Source organism: Salvia splendens, chromosome 2, assembly GCF_004379255.2.
Source record: "Salvia splendens isolate huo1 chromosome 2, SspV2, whole genome shotgun sequence".
NCBI lineage: Eukaryota > Viridiplantae > Streptophyta > Magnoliopsida > Lamiales > Lamiaceae > Salvia > Salvia splendens.
Window position 1 is genome coordinate 20,678,988 of NC_056033.1, and position 18,171 is coordinate 20,697,158.

Here is an 18,171-nt window from a genome sequence, read left to right on the forward strand (position 1 = left end):
ACACCTATTAGTTCACTGAATTTATAGAATTTAACCCCATAACCAATGCATGAAATGAGCCTTATCAATGAACACCTTATTTTGGGTTCTAATCACTTTGGCCAAAATTTCGTCACCTGTCCAAAGCCTATATTATAACTAGGGGTGGTTATTCGGTCGGTTCGGTTAATAACCGAACCGACTCCAAAATTTTATCAAAAAACTAACCGAAACTGACCTGATCTCAAGTTCAGTTACTTAATTAACCGACTCGGTTAGAACCGGTCGGTTATCGGTTATAACTGAACTAACCGAATTGAAATTAAAATTGTTTATGGTTTTTAACTTTCCATCTACTTTATTATTATTATTATTATTATTATTATTATTATTATTATTATTATTATATTTCTATTTACAAGCAATACCTAAATTGTTTAGGCACTTTAAAATACTTAAACTTTAAAATCTAAAATTTAAAAACTTATCTCCAATATTAAGTGAGGAGTTATCCTATTTTTAAAATAGTAGTAATGCTTAAGCAATAAAACTTTATTGACTTTGAGAGATCTTATTTTTAAAATAATGTTTAGACTTTAGACACTTTATTGACATTGCAATATGAGACTTTGACAAAATTTGAAAGTAAATTACAATTTCTTCTATTGTTACAAAGTTTGAAAGTAAAGTATTAATTAAAAATATAATTAAAATTAAAATTGAAACCTACTCGGAGCAATAACGATGCCTAAACCTCTTTGAAAATGCCTAAACCTCTTTGAAACCATGCTTTCTTTGGTTTATTTCCTCAGTCGAGTCGACACTGAACAACATTTTTAAATGAATAAATAAGGAAGATATGTTTGTTTTCCTTTAATAGAATCCAATTTTGACGGTGCATAAAAGAAACCGTTTAAAAATGTTGACCAGTCAAAGCTTACATAGCTCTTAAACAACAATGACTTGAATCTAAATCATATGCTATTCAATCTCAGACATAATAAATATAAATGCTACAGAAATACACACATTCCTCTCTCTTTCTTCCTCTTTACTACCCAATCCAAATTATTTGAGGTATTTCTTTTTAAAAAAATGATGCTTAAAAGTCACGTGAAGAGAATAGATTAGAAAATAGAGTAAAGTATAAAAGTAAATAAAGTTTTTTATAAAAAAAAAATGATTCAAATAACTTGTGATAATAGAGAGGAGTGAGCTGGAGCTAATCAGTATTCCCTCAGTGGGAAGTCGTACATTTGCCTCCTCATCCCACTTTAAATTTCGTTACTTATAGTCTCATCTGGTTCAGCTCAACCACAATGAGCCCAATGCTTCTTCACACCAACACCACCTCTTGCGACATCTTGGCCGGCTCTTAACCACTTAACCAGGATCCCTATCATCGACCCCAAATTCAACTGCCAAATGTACGATTCCAACTACCTCAAGTATCGATGGCAACCCCTCAACTGCCAAATCCCAGCTTCAACAGACCGGGGTATGAGGGGAAAGACCCTCGTGTTTGCGGGGAGGAACAAGTGGCAATCACTGATTTTCATGGCATGATTGCGGCGGATGTGGTCGCCAAGACATTCTTGTGACAATTTAGATACATGTTTATAAACTTATTCAACTGGTTCAAAGATAAAGTTGGCAAATATGGGTAATCCGGTTAGGAGGAGCAAAGGATAGTTCCATTTGGGCAGAATATACTGAATGGTTATCAAATTACAATGGGTCAAAGTTATGTCACAATGGATGACAAAGAAAACAAAAGTCTGGCATTAAAGAGAACAAAAGATTAGCCTTACCTTCTGGTTAAGAACAGTGTCAATTAGAATTACCGATAACTTTTGGCATCAAGTTTGGAAGCATTATCCTATATGTATAGCATAGACACAAGAACTTCAATTTTCCTGCAATAGCAATATACAGAGGACAAAATTAAGAACCAGAACATGCAAGGAAATCAATAATAAATTGCAGCTAAAAAACCTTCAATTCCTTCGGCGTTTTGGTTTGTGGAGCTTCCATTGTTTAATCAACTGTGCAATTCCCTCTTTGAGCATAGCCCTCCTCTGTTCACTGGTATTCCACAACTCTGGTACTGGATACCTACCGCTTGGATTGTACTCATTCAAAGCCTTCGTCACTACATTGTAGACCAAGTTCATCTTTTAGCTCTTTCAGATTGTCGTCATTTTCATCAAGTACCTCCTAACAAGTGAGCAAAAAATGAGTCATACATAGAATGATACGGAAAAGACAGCTTTCTTGAATAACAAAAAATATAAACAAGCATCTGTTATATTGGATACATAATTTTACTTTAGTTAAGCATTTGGGGAGCATCACACCTCAGTTGGAGTTCACGATAATGTTTTATTCTAACAATTCCGAAGAGAAAACAGAATAGCAAAATACTGCTAAGATGTGTGTGTGTGCATATAGTGAGATTTTTATCATAATCAATCAATCAATTACACTTGCTAATATGCAAAAAAAGATTTTGAGATCTGTACAGTATACGTTTAGTTCAAACTTCTCGATGACCCAGATGTAAAGCTTGTCCACTTAAGTGCAGGCTTGATAGATCTCATCAAGCAGTAAAAAAAGGAGAGCACAAACTAGTGATGCAACATTGCTTAAAAAAGCATACCTTGGGCTTTCCTCCTTCCAGTGTTACTTTATATGGATGCCAACTTGAATCTCTAAGGTGATCTTCCCACAAGGAAACAAGTTCCTGTGCTTTTTCTGCATCTATTTCATCTTCATGAGATTTATAAATGGTTTCTCATCCAGATCCCCCATCCTCTTCACACAAATGTTGGCACGGCCACCTTTTATACCCTATACATGATTTAAGTTACCCAGTTAGATTCGAGATATATATTCACCCAAACCACTATAATTGAAGCAACAAAAGCTTGTTTATTTTGCATTTGTCATGATGCTTCAACAATTTAACATCAATGTTTACCGATTCAAGTATAACAAATTTTTTGCAACCTTGGAGTTAGACATGTGAATGATCCACAACAAACATTAGAAGAGAATATCTATTGACATTTCCCCATGGTAATAATTCTTCCCAAAACATTTTTACATACTTGAAAGTAAGAAAAAGAAAGAACTGTCAAGAAAGGACTGCCCAAATGTCCAGGAACTATAACGCTAAGAGACTCAATATTTAGTCACCAAAGTGTTTTACTGATAATCTAAATTTGAACTTTAAATCTAGCTCCTTAAACATGCCTAATCATGGTTAGGTGTGTAAAGATAGAACAAGCCAGTTACAGAAGGCTGGTATTAGGAATATGTTGTCTTACACAACAACAAAAAGAATGTTACCTCCGTCCAGAAAAAATAGTCATGGTAGGTTTTAATGCAAATTTGGTAAAGTAAAAGAGATCAAAAGAAAAATTAGTTGAAAATGAAACCCACGTCATTAGAAAAAGAAACTTGTCATAGATAGAGACTAATTTTGGTTGCCAGACCAAAATGGAAAAATGTGACTATCTTTCGAAGATGGAGGTAGTACTATTTTCTTACAAATTAGAAAATGCATTCTCTAAGAGAAAAAGGAAAGGAATCTGAGTTACCTAATTTTTTTATGACTACATTTCATACTCGGTTAATATTTAATATATGCACATTTGATAACTCTTGACAATACAAATAATGAATCTGCTGATTATTAGTGAACAGAACACTGAAGCCAAGTTTAGTCACTTAGAAGGATACTGCTATTCATTTGAAGTCTATATTTCAGATCTATGTGACAAGATAAAATATCCTGATAGAGAGCAATCAGTGGTTAATCAGCTTAACAAAAATTACACGCTTTATCTCTTTATCTCTTCTCTTGCTCACCCACGTGATGGAAGTCCAATTTGTCATTCTGGCCCACACGTGAGGGGGCGTGTTAAAATTCTTAATATCTTGTCCCACATCGACTTGGTGACGATCCTAGCTTACCTATAAAAAGTATGGATAACCCTCCCCCTTATAAGGCCTTTTAAGGGGTGAGTCATCCATTTCTAATATGGTATCAGAGCGGCCCAAGTCGATGATGGATTTTATCTCTTTATCTCTTCTCTTGCCTACTCACGTGATGGAAATCCGATGTGTCATTCCGGCCCACACGTGAGGGGACGTGTTAAAATTCCTATTATCTTGTCCCACATCGACTTGGTAACGATCCTAGCTCACCTATAAAAAGTTTGGATACCCCTCCCCCTTATAAGGCCTTTTAAGGGGTGAGTGACTCATTTCTAATAGAGAGTAGGTAACTAGTCAGTGTTATTAATAGCGTATGGCGGTCGGTCAAAACACCGCCATTGGGATATGGTGGTCGGCATGGCGGTATTATGGCGTAAATGGCGGTCGATAAATTAACAAATAAATAAAATATAATACATAACATAAGATGCAAAAAAATTAGAATAGTTATAGGAAAATTAGAATATTCAATGGTGGAAGACAATAATTATGGAGACGCTTTCATCGAGTAGAATAGTTATAGGAAAAGAGAGAGAATTATACAGTGGAATTAATCCTTGCATCGAGTAGAACAGTTATAAGAAAAGAGAGAATTAAATAGTGGAATTAATACAAACTGAGCATCCACAATAGTGGATTAGTGCCCGCCCTAGCCACAGGCTAGCGGCTAGGGCGGGCGTCTAGTCCACTATTCCAATCGGCTAACGGTAAGGACGAGCGCGGAGCGGACGAGAAGTTGGGCATGGACTAACCGGCTAGCCGATCGCTGGCCGCCTATTTTGCGGCGAGCAATAGGCTACCCGATTTATTTATTTATTTTTATTTTTTTATTTATACTCTATATTTACAACTCATTCTACTTCATTTTTTTAATATTTGATAAACACCAATAATTAAAATGAATTAAATCGTATTTGTCAATTTATTTGTTGGGCTAGGACATTGGCTAGGCTATTGTTAGCCTATTGCTAGGCTGTTACTTGGCTAGGAAAGTGACTAGGCTGTAGGAAGGGCATGATGATGTGGCAGGAAGAGTTTTTGGCTAGACTATGCTAGTCTGATGCTATTGTGGATGGTCCAAGTAGTAGTACATAAAAATTTTCAGTTATCTTGAATCGTGAATGAAAATCTAGAATCTGGAGCCTTGTGCGTGTGGAGACTGGAGAGACGATAACTTGGATTGACAGCAGCGGTTATGGTTTTGAAGCCAGAAACTCCATATTGTTTATAATGGCCAATGGGCTAGGTTACATGTCACGTGGGCCGGGTAGTGGGGTAAGTGGGGTCGTTTTACAAGGCAAAAAGGCATCTCGACCGCCATGAAAGCCATATTCTGCCACGGCGCTTCGCAAATGGCGGCCGCCATTCAAAAAAGGGAGTAAACTGCCATATCACATGGCGGCGGTGGCTTTGAGCCTAGAAACTGCCACCGCCATCCGCCATGGCGCCGCCATCTCCGCTTTTTAATAACACTGTAACTAGTATAATCAAACAGAACCAAAAACTTACAGCAATCAGCTCCTTGTGAGCTTCTTGAACCTCTTCATTGGTCCTTCTCTCCTTGATTATAAGATTTGAATTTAGAGATTCCACACCATCAAGTTCTTCTTCTTTATCCCTAAGCTCTTCTTCAATTGACTCCAACTTCTTCTTAGCTTCCATATCTCCTTCTTCAACCATAAGTTTCATAACCCCAATAGCTCCCTTTATGTGCTCAATCTGCAACTCTAATGCTTGCTTCTGATCAAGTTTTGCCTCGAGTTCTAAGATCTTTTTATGAAGGAGCTCTTTCTCTCTCTGGTAAAAAGTAATCCAAATTTACAAACTACGTTAAACGTGAGAAGATTGCATGCGTTACGAAAGAATAGAACAAATAACGTACCTTCTGTTCTTCAGCAAGTTTCAGTATATTCTCGTCAGCCTTCTGGTGTTGCAAGATAGCCATATCATTCTGCAGAAAATTATCTGTCATTTTTAATTCCAAATACTTTATTTTTCATTCTTTTTTGGGGGAGGGGGGATCAAGATCAGGAACATAAGGAACACAATAACTGATTCCCGAACATGAATTCTAGGCCATTTATGTTGGATATGGGAATCAATAATAGTGCTACGGCACTTTTATATTTGGAGAGTAAATATGATATGGATATATTTCACTAAATAGTGAATATGATCTTTTTTAATTTTTTAAAATGGTAGAGATTACAATGATATTTATAGATATATGACCCTTCATCAAGATTCATAACTGCAAATTACTTTTTCAACACCCCCTCTTAATTTGCAATCTTGAGCATATCACGAGACTTCTCAAATTTCTCCACTGGAACTGCTTTAGTGAGGAAATCTGCAAGCTGCTCTTTTGTTCCAACAAATTCCAAACTGATTTCTTCTTTATTCACCATATCTCGGATGAAATGATGACGCAACTCAATATGCTTTGATCTTGAATGGAACACAGGATTTTTCGTCATTGCTATTGCTGACATATTGTCACAGTAGATTGTTGTAGCTTCTTTCTGACCTTGCTGCAAATCTTCTAGTAACCGTCTCAACCAAATACCTTCACAAGTAGCATCTGAAGCGGCTATGTACTCGGCTTCGGCAGATGATAATGCCACTGTCTTTTGCTTCTTTGAGCTCCATGAAACTATATTAGTTCCAAGAGAAAATAAGTAGCCTGAAGTGCTCTTTCGGTCATCCAAAGAACCTCCCCAGTCACTGTCTGTATAGCCAATCAGTTTCAAATCAATTTCTTTCACATATTTGATGCCCATCCTCTTTGTTCCTTGCAAATATCTCATTATCCTTTTGGCTGCTGCAAAATGAAGTTTAGTTGGTTCATTTAAAAATCTTGAGAGCATACCCACAGCTTGGACAATATCCGGCCTCGTGTTGGTGAGGTAGATAAGCGAACCAACAAGACTTCTAAAGAGTTGTGCATCAACTTTTTCAGACCCATCATCTTTCTTCAATTTATCATTCGTTGCCATCGGTGAGAAAACTGGATTATAGTTCTCCATATGAAATTTCTTCAAGAGATCTTCAATGTACTTTTCTTGTGATATGACTATTTCTCCTCCAGATTGCTTCACTTGGATTCCAAGAAAATACTTCATGATTCCCAAATCCGTCATTTCAAATTCCTTCATCATTCTTTTCTTGAAATCTGCTATCATCTGCATGTTAGTACCCATATAGATAAGATCTGTAGAACAGTAAAATATAGATATAAGCGGAAAAGTAAATAGACATAGTAGAGAAAGTAGTAGTGTATTTGGTGTATTTTATTACTCAACATAGGCCACATATATATAGTAGAAGAAACTAAGCTAGACTATGTCATATCACCGATGTGGGACAGAGTACTAATATTCTTAACACTCCCCCTCAAACTGGAACATCTATATTGTCCAGCTTGGTACAAAGTTCTCAAAACTATTTTTCCTCAAACATCGGCAGCAATAGTAGTAGTCGAAACTATAGGGCAGTAGTAGTTGCAGCTGTTGCATAAGTAGAGCTGCAAGGCAGAGTAGTAGTAGCTGTAACAGAGTAGCAGCTACAGTAGTAGCAGATGCAGAGCAGTAGTAGCAACTGTAGCAGAGTAGGAGATGCATGGTAGTTAGTGTCAGGCTGTAGCAGAGTAGCAGCTGGACAGTAGTTGCAACTGTAGCAGATGCAGGTAGTAGTATCAGCTGTAGCAGAGTAGCGGCTGTAGGGCAGTTGTTGCAACTGTAGCAGAAGTAGCAGATGCAGGCATTGACAGTTGCAGCAGAGTAGCAACTGTAGCGCAGAAGTAGTAGATGTAGCGTAGTAGCAACTGTGCAGGAGGACAACTGTAGGAGTAGAATAATAACTGCTGACAAGAGCGTAGGTAGATAAAAAGCAACTAAGAGCGCAGGTAGATAATCCCGGGCAGAGCAACAGAGCAGGAGTTGAACAGCATGCAAATAATAGCGCAGAATACAGCAACGTAAAAACCCTAGTTTGGGCAGAGTAGCGGAGTAGAGCATAGCATAACTGTAATTTCGGAAAGAGTGGTATAGCAGAACCATAATAGTGCAGAATGCAGCAACGTCAGACACCCTAGTTTGGGCAGAGAAGAGCAGTTGTGCAATATAGTAGCGGTAGAAACCCAAATTTGGGCAGAGTAGAGCAACAACACCGTAAACCCTAGATTGGGCATAATAGCGCAATAGAGCAGAACAAAACATAATTTCGGGTAGAGTAGAGTAGTGACGGGAGAGCAGAGTGGGGATAGTAGAGCGGGCAGCGGCAGAAACCCTAGTTCTTTTTTTTGTTTTGGAAACCCTAATTTTCTAGAGACAGATTCAAATCCGCTCTGATACCATGTAGAACAGTAAAATATAGATATAAGCGGAAAAGTAAATAGACATAGTAGAGAAAGTAGTAGTGTATTTGGTGTATTTTATTACTCAACATAGGCCACATATATATAGTAGAAGAAACTAAGCTAGACTATGTCATATCACCGATGTGGGACAGAGTACTAATATTCTTAACAAGATCATCTACATAGATGCAAACAATCATGATATCATGATTTTCTTTCTTCACATATAAAGAAGGCTCATTGGTACTTCGATGAAAATGCTCTTTGAGAAAGTATCCATCAATTTTGCTATTCCAAGCTCTTGGAGCTTGTTTAAGCCCATATAGAGCTTTCTTCAACCTGTACACCTTTGTTTCTTCTCCTTCAACACAAAAACCTTGAGGTTGTTCAACAAACACCTCTTCCTCTAGATCTCCGTTTAGAAAAGCCGACTTGACATCGAGTTGAAATACATGAAGCTTGAGTTGTGCTGCAAGTGCAAGTACAACACGAATAGTTTCCATTCTCAAAACTGGTGCAAAAGTTTCTGTGAAGTCAATTCCCGGTTGTTGCGAGTACCCCTTCGCAACTAGTCTAGCTTTATGCTTTTGAATGCTTCCATCTTCTTGATATTTTGTTTTATAGATCCATTTCAATCCAATGACATCTTTATGCCTTGGTCTATCGACCAACTCCCAAGTGTTGTTCTTTTCTATCATGGCAATTTCTTCCTCCATAGCTTTTCTCCAAATATCTTCGCAATTAGCAACTTCAAAATTTTCAGGCTCACTAGTATAAAGAGCAAATTCCGATACCTCATATATTTCTCGTAATGAACGAGTCTTTCTTATTGGAGATTCTGAACTTGAATCTGCAATATGATCAGGAGGAATTTGTAGAGTAGGATTTGGACTTTGAGGTGGAGGAACGCCATGCTCTGTTTCATATTCTACATTTGATGATTCATAAAAATCATTTTGAGATAGATGCTCGGCTGATTTCCCTTCCCAGTTCCATAATGTTGTTTCATCAAAGATAACATCTCTTGCAACCGCGAGCTTTTGAATGATTGGATGGTAGAGACGATAGCCTTTTGACTCGTCACTGTAACCGACAAAAATCATTTTCTCACTTTTCTCATCAAATTTATCTCTATTTGGAGTAGAGATATGAGAGTATGCAATGCTCCCAAAAATCTTCAAGTGATCGACAACAGGCTTTTTCTTGTGCCAAGCTTTAAATGGTGTTTGGTTCAAAACAGCTTTTGTAGGACATAAGTTCAGAATGTAGATAGCTGTATGAATAGCTTCAGCCCAAAAAATCTTTGGTAGTTTTTTTTCAATCATCATGCTTCTGGCCATTTCGACGATTGTGCGATTCTTTCGCTCGGCCACTCCATTTTGTTGGGGACTCCTCCGAATAGTGAGCTGCCTGTGAATACCATTATTCTTGCAATAATCCATGAATAGTGTGAATATAAACTCACCTCCACGATCAGTTCGGAGTGTCTTTATTTGATGATTGACTTGCTTTTCTACAAGGATTTTGAACTTGAGGAATGCAGAGAATGCCTCGGATTTTTCATTTAGAAAATGGATCCACATCATCCTTGTGAAATCATCAACAAATAAAATAAAGTACCTTTTTCCTCCGAGAGAAAGTGTTCTTGAAGGACCCCAAATGTCTGCATGAATGAGTTCCAAGGGTTGCTTAGCTCTCCATGAAGTTTTCGGGAATGGGAATCGATGCATTTTCCCATAGATACATCCTTCACATACTTGAGTTTTTGATTCAATCTCGGGAAGGCAAATCACCATATTATTTTTCTTTAGAAGTTGCAATCCGTTCCAATTGAGATGTCCATATCTCAAATGCCATATTTGAGATTGATCAACGCTTTCTCCAGCAAGAGCCACCTTTTCTTCTAAAGGCATGATTAAGGGAAACACCCTGTTTGAACTCATTGGCACGGTAATAATAGAGGAACTAGTTTTCTTATCAAATATGTTGCACTCTCCATCTTCAAACATGACGGAATAACCTCTTTGTGTAAGTTGTCCGACACTTAGAAGGTTGCTTGTTAAATTTGGAACATAAAGCACATCGCTTATAAATTTTTTGTTACCTCCTTTGGTGTGAACAATAATGGTTCCCTTTCCTTCGCAACGATGGATTTTCCCATCACCAAGCCTTACTTCCGAGGTGAAATCTTGATCGAGTTCGACAAAGATTTTTCTATTCCCTGTCATGTGATTGCTACATCCGCTGTCCATGTACCATTTCTCTTGTGATTGATGTTGGGAAATCATACAAGAGAAGAGTTGTTCACCTTCATCTTTTGAAAAATGTACTTCATTTGTCTTCCCTTCTTTCTTTTGATGGTAGCAATCTCCGTTAGAATGATTTGGATTTCTGCATTTTTTGCACTTAAAATAACACTCATTTGTGTTATGATTAGTCTTTTTGCAAATTTTGCAATAAAGACTAGAATACCTAGATTGATCTCCTCCTCTTCCTTGGAATGATCCACCCTTATTTTGAGATATATGCTTTGATATGTGTCCTTTGAAAGAATTTCCTCTGCTTTGTCGTTGTTTTTGGTTCGAGAAATTCATCGACCCAAATGCTTGCTCTAGAGGCTGATTTGAAAACCTTCCAATTCTTTCTTCATGCACTTGAAGAGAGCATGTGAGATCATGTAGAGTATATGTTGATAAATCCTTAGACTCTTAGATTGTTGTAGCTTCTTTCTGACCTTGCTGCAAATCTTCTAGTAACCGTCTCAACCAAATACCTTCACAAGTAGCATCTGAAGCGACAACAATGTAATCATATTTTGGTGGAAGACTTCGAAGGACTTTCTGAACAATTTTCTTTTTTTCAATTATTTCTCCAAGACTTCTAATTTGATTCACGATCTCTGCAACTCGAGTAAGATAGATTTGCTTGGTTTCGCCATCTTTCTTTGATAAATTATCAAACTCTCTCCAAAGAGATTGTAGTTTGATAGAAGTTACTTTGTCATTGCCGTGAAATCCTTCCTTCAATATATACCAGGCCTCTTTGGATCGTTTGACACCATGGATTCTTGGATATATAGATTTGCTTAGCCCTTGTTGAATGAATCTCAATGCACTTGCATCTTTCTTCACATTTTTCTTAAAGTCATTTTGTTGATTTTGACTCCATGCTTCTGTATCAGTTTGTTGTTGTGGTGGTTCTGAAAATCCATCTTCCACAACATCCCATAGATCTTGTGATAAAAATATAGTCTCCATTTGATTACTCCAGTAGTCGAAGTGCTCTCCTTCGAATATCGGAACTTGATTTGGGGTATAAGAAAACATGGAATTGCTTGATGCCATGTTTAATAATAAGGCTCTGATACCACTTTGTTGGATATGGGAATCAATAATAGTGCTACGGCACTTTTATATTTGGAGAGTAAATATGATATGGATATATTTCACTAAATAGTGAATATGATCTTTTTTAATTTTTTAAAATGGTAGAGATTACAATGATATTTATAGATACATATATGACCCTTCATGAATGTACATGACTCTTCATCAAGATTCATAACTGCAAATTACTTTTTCAACAATTTATTGGGTTCGAACAATACTAGAATTTCAAATCTGTTTCCATTATTATGTGACATGTCTGCACAGAACTGAGAAAGGAGTCTATATAAAATAATGTAGCACCTCTTTATTTTGGTCATCCAGCTTCCTCTTCTCATTCTCATTCAGAGCCTGACGTTGATATAGTTCTTTCTCCCTTTGCTTGAGTTCTTTTTTCCGATCATCCAGTTCTTCTTTACTTCTCTTCTGCTCCTTATAAATTTTCCTGAGTTCATGTGATGCAGCATCCTGCATTTTCTTCATTTCTTGAAAACAATGACAGAAATAAATTCTTAGAATATGTACATAGATTGATTGTAGATGTGAGAATCTTTTGCAGCTAGAAGAATATGAAATGAAGCACTTGACTGAAGAGAGAATTCAGTAACACATAGTACCTTCGTTGTACTTATGGGCCATATTTTCCTTTTGCACCACAATAATATTCATAAGGAAATCAGTCTTGCTAATAATCTTTTTTTATCTCTTCACATTCTTTACTCTTTGTCTTCAATTGATTACTCAATGTAGACATCAAGGAAGTGTCTTTCCTATGAAGTTCTTTTTGGATGTTGGATATGGTCTTGAGATCTGCATGATTCTGAAGGTGTTTACCAATAAGTCCCCCTCCCAGATACTCCCTTTCACGGGCAAGCCAGCCATACAACTTACCTCCCTTCTGTCTTTTAGCATACCAATCTCTCTTTCCATGGTTATCCACTTCAAACGCCTTCTCAAAAGCCATAGCATTTTTGAACCCTTCCCAATCTTTGCTGAACTCAACAATCGCAAATCCGGAGTGGCCGTGGAAACCCCACAAAGGGTGAACCTTCACAGGATTGTATCCTTGGATAATCCACTCATCCTTGAGCTTTCGGCCACTTTCACCCACATATCTTCCATCTTTTTTCTCAATTGGAAGGTTTGCCACAACAGCCATCCAAGGCCAAACGATAGGCTCGTCAGCAGACTTCCCTTATAGCTGTACGAGACGGGACAGCAAGTTCTGTTCAGATTTTAATGATCTATATTTTGCAATGCCGCCTACATCTGCTGATTCAGTATTTCTTTCTCCACCCTCAGTGACTAGATCATCTACTTCACCAACTAAATTTCCTCTCGGTGCTACTATCTATCAGTTCTGTCACCATTTCCCCAGGATCAATATTGCCAGCTGCAGTATGAGTTAACATGTCACTATCAACAGGTTTATCTACATTCGGAATAGTTCTCTCTGCAGAGCATAATCTGTCATTTGGGGCTCCCTGTGGTAACCTATGTCCAGTATATTTCCCATATTTTCTGTTATCATCATGACGACTCTTTGAAATATGAGGACTTCTCTTTATAGACTGTGATGCACTTCCTACCTCATCTCCATAACGATCCAAGTACTTAAGCAATCCTAAGTGCCGAGCTTTGTCCCTGAAGGTCGCACTTTTTGATTCTTTTGCAATTCTAGATGCATGTTGTTCAAGCTCTAACAGATTATACTCACTTCTCATATAATCCCCACAAAAAGGGCATCGAAGATACTTCCCAGAGCCAGAGATTTTGAGTTTTCCATCCCTCAACTCTTTATAGTACTTATACTTTAAATCTTCCAGCTCTGAGCACCTACTTTGACTCTTTTTTCTTCTGTCATACATCGTCAACCTGCAATCCTTAATGTACAAGATAAAGAAAGAAAAAGAATGACGAAGCTGATACCTAAATATGAAAAACATTTTATCTGGAGTAATATTTTCTAGGCATAGATGTAAGTATTGGATAATAAAGTGAGAAAGCTCTTGCTTTAAGTTAGTAAAAAATCCTTATAATCATGAAGCCAGGTGCTTACAAACAAAAAACAAGTTATGCATCCCAGTTCACTACAACTAACCAAAGCACACTTGGTAGAATAATGTCAAAATTACCATTGTTATTATTTTTCAGGGATACTTCAATAAATGCTGCCTGTGTGATTAACAATAGACAGATGCTTGCAGCACCCGACAGGGGGTACCGGCGACGCAGGGGACGCCGGGGGAGGGGGACGTCTATCGACCCAGTTTTGATTTTTCGACTGCTTCTTCGCACACATCGATCCCAACGGATGCGCAGTTCACGCAATTTGATGCTTTTTCCTTAGAGAAGTTGGGGTTTGATATTCTCGGAGTTCCGGATACGCCCGTTCAAACGGTGGGAGCAGTGCAAGGTCGTGGCACCCCAAAGAAGAAGGGCAAGGGGAAGAAGGTCGGCGAGTCGTCGCAGCCAGGTGAAAACGACTGCTCGGTACGGATGAGGTGGACGGATGCGGAGAACGTCGCGCTGTCCAAGGTGTGGGTGAGTGTTTGCGACGATCCTCTCATTTCGAACAACTAGAGGATCGTCAACTTGTGGGGCAAGATAGCAGCAGCCTATCAGACATTTTGCCCGGAGGGGAGGCCACGCACCGGTGAGGATTGTCGGAAGGGGTGGGACCGAATCAGGGCTGCCGTCTCCCGATTTTCGGGGTTGTACGCCAACGCCCTCCGCATGCAGAGCAGTGGCCAAACGGAGGAAGACTGCAGGAGGATAGCGGAGAAAGCCTTCCCCAGAAAGGGTTGTTTAAGGATTTCACCTACTAGAACTGCTATGTTGTGCTGAACGACTCAGAGAAGTTCCGAGTAGGTGTCGACACTGGCTGGCTGAAGAAGTAACGACTGAACTATACCGGTGATTACAGCGGCAGCAGTGGTGGTTCCCACGACCGCCCCGAGACGGCCCAGGAGGTCCCGACCCCTCGTTCGTTCCCTCACCGAACTCGCCCGTTGGGCACAAGCGGGCTCAACGGGAGGCGAAGGAGGCAGTCGGGGGTTCACAGGAGGTCCAGTCGGCATCCCCCCTTGGCCAATCCACAGCGGATCTCAAATTCTTCGCGCGTCAACAAACGCGCAATCAGATGGTTAAGACGATGGCCGAATGGCGGGCGGCGGTGGACCCCGTGGAGAAGAGTTTGCTTCAAACTCTTCTCATGAGCATGCAAGACGAGTTGGAGGCGGCACGAAGGGAGACCGGCGGGAGTAGAGGCGGCGGCGAAGGCGGCGACGGTGGCGGCGACGAAGGTTGCGACGGAGGCGGAGGCCAGGGTGGCGACAGCGACGGAGGAGACGATGAGTGAATTATTGTACTTTTTTTAATTATTGTAATTTTTTTAAATTATTGCACTTTTTTTAAATTATTGTACTTTTTAAAATTTTAATAGTATTATTAATGTTTCTCGTATATGTCTCGTAAATTAAATTCCGTATATTGTGTGATTGTTAATTATTTCATTTTTATATAATTGTTATTAGTGATGTGGCTAGGCTATAGCTGGGCTATTTGCTTGTTTTGATGATGTGGCAGGAGGATTTTTAGTGTTGATAATGTGGTAGGAGGAGTTTGTGGCTATGCTATTGCTGAGCTATTCGTATTGTGGATGGCCTAAAGCATAAGTTTTTGTTTTTCGTACTAGTTTTTGTTTTTCGTACTAGTTATGGAAAGCGTGAGGCAGTAATTTTGCAGGGAGATAGCTACTATTTGCATTTTCACCCCATAAATATAATTTATTTGTACATCCTACCCCAAAATTGATATTTACAATTACACCCAAGCCCAGCCACTGTAGACACTAGACATGAACTTACTTCTAAACTTTAAATACTAGACCCAACTTCAAAAATGGTATCTCATCTTTGTGTTTTGGGTATAAATGGTATATATATCGTGTTCCATATAATGGCGTGTGTTTTCCAAAGCTAAAGATTGTAGAAGACAAACCTTTTTAATTTATCTTAATTTTTTCTCAATTGAAAATCCTATATTTCAAATCTTCCCCTTCAGCAACTTCATTTGCAATCATAAAAACAAGGGAAAATTGAAAATAAGTTTCAAAGGTAATGAATTGGATTTTGCCTGCGCCATGCCCAATAGGTTAAAAGCACTAGCAGTGGCGGACGCAGAAAATATTATTGGTAGGGGCTGCATTTATACGCTATATATATATATATATACTATATTCAATAAATAAAACACTAAATATAATAAAAATTAATAATATATTAAAAAATCACAAATACAACTATAAAAATGATAAAAAATACAAAAAATTATTATAATGCATAAATCAATATATTACTATGTTGCAAATATATATATATATATAAAAAGATAGAAAAATATATGAATCTAATTTGAACCAAACTCCAATTCTAACATCTTTAACTCAAATCAAATAATAGTCGGCCAATTTATCTAAAGAAAATTAAAGTTTTAATGTATATTATTATAATTAGACTTATCAATTTTTTGTAAATTACTATTGCAAATAAATAATGCAATGTTCTATTAGACACAAGGTTAAAAGATATTCAATAGAGTAAATATCAATTATTAGTAAATTATTACTATAGCCTATCATTGATGTAACTATTAACAACAAAAATTTGACTACTAAATTGAAATTTTGGTACATTGTATATACTTTCAGAATGATTAATGGTATAGTACTAAAAGCTATATTATCAATTTAGAATTATTACAATACCTAAATGGAAATTGAACACAGTTAACATTTTAATAGCAGCACTATTATTACAAAAAAAATGTTTTGAAATTAAATTTATGAATTGATTGTACTTTTAATCTATGTGTGAATATATTAACAAGTAGTTATTAATTATTATAGCTCAACTAGTCCACATATTCTACACTATTCACGAGGAAAAATTAGAATAAAATAATATTATATTACTCCACTTATTGAATTTTTTTTAAAAAAAGGATGCCTTCTTCTTCCTTCAAACAAGGAGCCATTTTCATCTCTATAATTTCACCTCAACAATTTTTTGATTCTAAAGTTCAGCCCCTTCTACCATTCCAATTTTGATGATTTACTCTTTAATAATATAAACTTGGGAAGGGCTAAAGAGTGTATACGAAAAATTTTCCAAAAATTAAAGTAGAAAAAAACACAAAAAAGAGTTGTTGGGAGGGGCTTAAGCCCTTCCTCCCTCCTTACTGTGTCCGCCATTGAGCACTAGGATGGGGGGCACTCTACTCTACCTATATAAAATACATATATGCAGCTACTAATATGTTAATTGATCGCGCAGTCGGTTCGAATTGCAGATTCATGGTTCGCCCTCCCCGTTGTGATTTTTAACTTTATATAATACATGTACGCAACGCATATTCTCATTTATACTTTTTTTCATTTTAGTTCGTTCCATAATAGTTGAGTCATTTCTTTATCTAGGAAAAGTCAACACATTTATTCTCTTCTTAAAACTCGAGCCGAGTCAAACTTGAACAATATTTCATGAACCAAGGGAGTAACTTTTTGAGAGGTTGGTCTGGAGATAGAGAAAAATCATGGCCTCACCACTGAGAAATTTGGTTCATAAAATCATGAAATTTGGTTAAATTTTAGTATTTTCAATGAAATTTAAAATTGGTAAAAAAATATCACAAACTATATTTTTCATTTGTTATTATTTCTCATTGCATGTCAATCACCATATCTAGCTAAAGTACACGTCGTTTTCATCCTACTTAGCACAATTAAATTAAAGTAGTTTTTAACGTGTCTTTTTATCTTATTTGTGATGAACTTTAAAAGTGGTTTAAATTATTGAAAATGTTTAACAGTTGCCACATAGAATAAATTTTTACCAAAAATATCTTATTCAGTTCGTATTGGAAAATAATAAAAACAAAATATAAATTTTTTGATATTTTAGTTAGACCAACTTTAAAATTCACGAAAAATATCATAATTTTACCAAAGTTAGTGATTTTAGAGATTAATATTCCTAGGATTTGATTGATAGTATAACTTAGAGCATAAGCAGTGGTGATCGATTGCAAGGGCCCCCGATCGGCTCCCATTGTGGGGAGGGAACCGATTGCCCTTCCCCAACGCCTCCGTCCCATGCCTGATCAATCTCCCCAGCAGATGGCATATCGGCTCCGCGTTGGCCCTGCGATGGGCCACCATTATGGAGGCTCGGGCCAATGACGAAGCCGATTTTCATATTTTAAAAAAATATATTTTTAAAATTTTCTTTTCCTATTATAAATACCTCAAATCCTCTCCCTCATTTAACACACCCACATCCTTCTCTACTTCACATTTTTTTCTCTCAAGAAATGTATTTTAATTTCACTCCCATTTCGGATTCAGATTCGGATTTCGATTCCGATTCACTAGAAATGTTTTCCAAT

At 37.4% G+C, this 18,171-nt stretch overlaps 1 pseudogene; it reads right to left on the minus strand.

Annotated features, from left to right (window-relative positions):
- Positions 1-1,029: 1,029 nt before the first annotated feature.
- LOC121775729 lies at positions 1,030-13,670 on the minus strand (annotated as a pseudogene).
- Between the last annotated feature and the right edge of the window lie 4,501 nt (positions 13,671-18,171).